A 5,602-nucleotide genomic window follows, 5' to 3' on the forward strand; every position below is an offset into this window, starting at 1 on the left:
GTTTTAGGATATTTTGATGTTATTGATTTTTAGGTGCAAGATTGGTGTTTGCAAGTGTATTGAGTGGATAGATATGTCTCCTTACAATGTCCAAAAAATTAGATTTAAATGTTACATACTACTTTTGTAGTAATTATATTAAGTGCACCAAATAATTTATTTGATACAATGACGAAGACGATTGTTTTTACTCTTGCATATAGGAAGCAAACAGTTGTCAGAAGATTAAACAAATGTTTGCCCTCCAAATGATAATGGGTTCTCTACAATTACCATACCGAACTATCTCTTGGGACAAAACACTTGAGTTACCATTATTTTCTAACACTATTAGGAAAAAGCGACTTTTCAAATGACGTACCATCTGCATTTATTGCTAGTTCATTACATGGAAATTCTTCCAGACCATAAGAACCGATTAATCTAAGATGTACATATTTTGAATTTGACACAATACTCACTAATTTACAAAATTCATTTGGAAATTTGTATCTGAAAACTATTTGTAAAACGACTTCACACCCATATCTGTTGTAATCGTAACAGAAAATTGAGTACAATGTAATCCTCTTAAGCAGTCGAGTTGGAAATTTGTAAATGTCAGATACTCCGGATGCAACATAGTCATATATTAAATTAAAACTAATTATAATTCGTAATGGGTAAATCTAGCTTTGTTTATATTGCATAAAACATTGCAGTTAATTAAAGAAAACAAGCTGTTATATTCCACTCTCATTGTATTAAATCCAAAAAAGACAGGAACGTTCTCATAATTAGTTATAATTTGAGGAATAATTACGTCCCTAATAGTCACATGTAATGGAAACCTAACTCGAGGAAATGTCTCCAAAAAAATATAAAAACAAAAAAAACTTAACGAGTATTTAATTATCCTGAAATTAATTTGGAAACAATTCGGTTTCCTTTCAAAAAAAACCTAGACGATTTCTATCTGTATAAACCAAAAACGACAATAATAATAAGCGTGAAATGCACGGGTTCTCTATTGACGAAGTTTTATTGTTGCAGTCCGGTTCATTACGAGTTTCTCTATCCGGTGTTATTATATTTTTTTCATAATTGCACGCGGTATGCAGTTAATCGCATAGGGTTATAATTATAAAGCTATTTGCTCACCGTGCTGGTGAAATTATACCTCCGTCAGTCGGCCGTCAAGTGAAAGGTCGAAAACAATCGGAATAATTAGATGACTCACCTCCTGAAACAGAAAAAAAACGGGGGATAATGAGAAAGAAATTATTTAGAGTATTGCGTCGCCAACAGGAAAATAGTTTTTAATTTAACTCTGGTAACCATTCCGGTCTGACAATTTACAAAAATTTATTTTTTCATTGCCACAACATTATTATTATTTAATTATAATAACCCTACGTACCGGAAACGAAAAGCGAACTCTATTTTTTTATTCTTTTTTATTTAAATTTATTTTATCAAATAAAAATTCGTTATGATTTTAACTTAATCGTTTATAACCGTTTCTAAAACCTTCTTTAACACAAAACTTTTATTGTTACTGTGGGCGTCTTAGTCCCCATATACACAACCCTCGTCATGGGACCGAGGTTGAATTTCCCCCTTTACGATTCTAAATGAAAACCGATTAAAAACACCCCTTTCGAACCGATGCGCGGTCTACAGTTAGAATTCGATACGTTGTCACTTCGATTTGCGAAATGTATTTATTACTATCGCCCAAAGGAACAATCCCTAACTTTCTAAGTTATTAAGTACATTTAAAGTTGAACTGGGCTACCATACGTTCAATACTGTCCCTATTTTTTCTAATGACAAAATCATGGGGTTACCCCTACTGACGACGAATACACATAAAATTCTGAACGGGGAAAATACCGAGTCGTGTTTTTCTTCCCTTGACGAGATTACAATAAAAAGAAATCGGGTTCGTGTACTCGTTCTTTTTTTTTTTCTATGCTTCAATAAACACCTATTTTATTTTTAAGATAAACAAATCTTTATTTGCCTGCATTTGGATGTTATAAAGCTTTATGTAATCTTATTTTATAAGTTTAGAAAATAAAACTTGTTCTGTCACGCAATGATAGTTATAAAACTTTTTATGTTGTGTTTGAATATTACACGAATTAGAAGTGATAAAATCAGAAATTCAAACTAGTAACTCATAAAGAAGGAATTCATAATTTGGAATAAGTTTTGAACTTTTAAGTCAATACTAATTTGAATTTCTGATTTTATAACTTTTAATTAATGTAATTAATTGTTCTATTTTTAATAGTTTTTTCCTGAAGATGACTAAATATTGAAACCGGTAAAGAGTTAAATACATAAATAATAAAAATATTTCTTGATCTTATTTTCAATTTAAATTTCAATTCTAACTTTATCATTTATTGAGGAAATTGTTGTTGATTAAGCTTTATTTCAGTCAGTATTTCATTATTTCAGTAAAAAGCGGCTTTGTCTGGTATGTTTCTGCCAATTCCAATTTATTTAATACAATTTAGGGTTTTACTAAATGAAGGACGCATAAATATGTTAATGTGCATCCAGATTATGTTCATGTTGTACAAAGTAATGGCAATAGTTTGATACAAGAACTTGTATGTCTGTGTCATTCTTGCTCCAAACGAGTTTTGTCAGATTCCAGTAAGTTGTTTTAATGAGTGAATTTGGAATTTTGACTGGTAATATGGAAGATTAGTTAAGTAGCAACCCTCAACTTATAGCGACTGTTCTGATGATGAATATGTGCAAAAGAAATATGACAGAATGTCGGTAAATGAATTAATGTCGATCCAAAATAAAAATAAGAAACAATTAGTAATTGGGGCACATTAATTTCGCTAAGAAAATAATTGGTGTAGATTACACTTAAATATTTGATGTAGAAGAAAATATGTATGGAACAGACATGTGATGATTAAACAATCAGTACCTCTGAAATTATCGGAAGATGACCCAAATGAGTAATTTTCTTTTAAATCCATTGTGTAAAAGCGCTTTTAACAGAATTGTATATTTAACGGCTCAATTGACAAAATGTTAATGCTAAAACTTGTTTGGAAGGAAGAAATCAAACGTCAAATATAACAACTTCAAAAATTTCAGGTTATATTACGAGCTTTACGAATGGACAAATACATAATTTTGCTCTTTATCTTATTTGCAGTTGTACTTTAAGACACGTTTCCTTCACTTTGTGTGTGGAATGTGTAAAGTTCAAGTATAGCTGCAAGAACTATTTTTAATAGTATTAATAGAATATGTTATGACGTTATATAAGTAATGTTTGATATAATATCAGTCAATTTTAATAAGCCAATTCCATCTTACTTTATATAGACTTCCACAAATTTAAAATTTCAGTCATGTTTGTATTCTGTACAAAAAGGATCACTCAAACGGGAAGTCACGACATAGTCAACCCATCTATCCATGTGTATCCACGACTCCCATTCAAAATGTTGGAATATAAATCCTTGAAGATAGAATAAGCCCATTGCAGAAGATTACTGTTAAGGTCACAAATTAGAGTTCAATACAACTATCAAATTACGAACAAAAACAACGACAAAGGATTTTGGAGCACTTTTGAACATTCTGAAGTAATAATTCCAGGTCAGGTATCTAAGTTACTCCCATCAAAACCAGTGTATACTTGAGGATTGTCAGCATACATGTAGTTGGAACAAAAATTGACAGTGTTCATAATAATATTGGCCTTAAAATAGATGCTTATGGCACTCTGACCGTAACAGAGATAAGATGTCCTGGAATTTAACAACAGCAGAGAGATGTAGAAAATCATTAAAAAAAATCGATTGCTAACCGAGAAATGTTAAAAATCGATATTGAGAAAAAGGCTAACGAAAAAAGAGCTAAAGCACAATTGAAATTTGAAACAAATTTACATAATCTTAAAACATTTCAGCAACTATCATATTAGCTATAAATCTTTTAAAGGGAACGCAGTTAAAAACTGATTCGGAAACTCACCTAATTCTAGGTAAGAATCTATGATATGATAAAAACATGGAGAATTACAGCGCAACCCAAAAATAGATTGCATTACTTTTCTTAGATTACTAAGTTCGAAAAACATCCACATCAGAAAGCAGTAAAAATATAGCCTACTAGTGTATCAAGGCAAACGTTGGAGTTATAGCAACTTATAAGCTCTCTATCACTAGAGTTTGTATTTTGAGAGGCTATACAAAATTGTTATTATACTCAGCGTCACCAATGCTGTCAGGAATGCTATTTGTTTTATCTTTACAAATGTCCTCGCCACACTCGTACGGCACCAGAGAGTTGAATGAGTGAAACGATAAAGCCCTTTAGATAAGCATGGTTTAGTGTTAAATGAAATCTAAAATGTGAAAATTTAAGACATCGTTGAGGTCTTTAATAAAGACAAGTTAACCGATAATAATTATCATAATTCCGGATTATGTAGCATATTATGTCTAAATGGATCTTATAAAACTTAATGTCAATCAATTCAAAAATTTGTTTTACAAAGCTTTAATCGAATCTCTGTCGAAAATCAGCATCATATCTTTTGCGTTATATTAAAAGTGAATGTCTTAAAATCAAAATTAATCAATGCTTAACCTAGTGTTAATCGAGTGTTAACTCTGAGTTTCATAAAACAATTATTTGACATTAATCATGGGTTAGCATTCTGTTAACCTAATCAAGCCTCTATTATCAATTAGTATCTCGTTAAATCTAATCGAATATTATCCGATCAATATATTTTGTTTTGAATATAAATTAATCTGAATCGAGTTGTAAATACAACGTGATATTAACGAACGTTAATTAACAAGTAACGATATTTTAATTGAGATACGATTTTATAAAGAAACTTTATGATACAAAATTCACCCGAAAATCGTCATAAAAGACATGGAATAAGTCGATTTGAAGTCTTGATCACACTATTTTTCATTTTAAAATCTAACGCTGATTTCACATCCGCTTAAGATTTTCTTTTTGATAAAAAATGATGGAATCCGCTACGGAAATTACTAAGAAATGATTTGGAGGATTTCAATAAGACTCAAAAATAAGAAAAAAAATATTTTTTGATACAGATATAGACCGTATTTTCTTGCTGAAATGTAATCTGCATAAAATATGATATGTATTGGATAAATAGAAATTCTGAAGTTCGAGTATCTACAGGTTGAAGGAAATTGATGGAAAATTTGAATTTAATGGATGATTCTAAAAATTCGCCAGAATTCCAGATAAAAGCTCATTGCAATTATTGGATTCTGTTTTATGAAACCTCTTTGGGATTTTGGAATTTCTGCTTTTTTATTGAATTATTTTGTTTTTAAGTATTGGTTTTATTCTTTTCCTAAAATGGTTTGGACAGATTTTACATTATCGCCGCCGGGTACTTAATCATGGCAGAACGTGCGCGAACGGTACTTACATATTGCCATAGATATTGTTATGGTAATTCTGAGGCCAGTTTATGCGATGTTCGGCATTTTAAGGTTGCATGTCGCCGGCCTCCGTCTTTCCCCCTTCTCACTTTACCTATACTCATTCTCTCTTTCTCTATTAAAGTCCGGGGCAAAAACGA

At 30.8% G+C, this 5,602-nt stretch overlaps 1 long non-coding RNA gene across 1 annotated transcript; it reads left to right on the top strand.

The window, feature by feature from the left end:
- The first annotated feature begins 2,891 nt into the window (after window positions 1–2,891).
- LOC139432590 (uncharacterized) lies at window positions 2,892–3,506 on the top strand. The gene is made up of 3 exons (XR_011642334.1): window positions 2,892–3,111; window positions 3,173–3,285; window positions 3,370–3,506. It is a non-coding gene; the product is annotated as an uncharacterized lncRNA (long non-coding RNA).
- Window positions 3,507–5,602: the final 2,096 nt, after the last annotated feature.

This window comes from Onthophagus taurus, chromosome 1 (assembly GCF_036711975.1).
Source record: "Onthophagus taurus isolate NC chromosome 1, IU_Otau_3.0, whole genome shotgun sequence".
NCBI classification, from domain to species: Eukaryota; Metazoa; Arthropoda; class Insecta; order Coleoptera; family Scarabaeidae; genus Onthophagus; species Onthophagus taurus.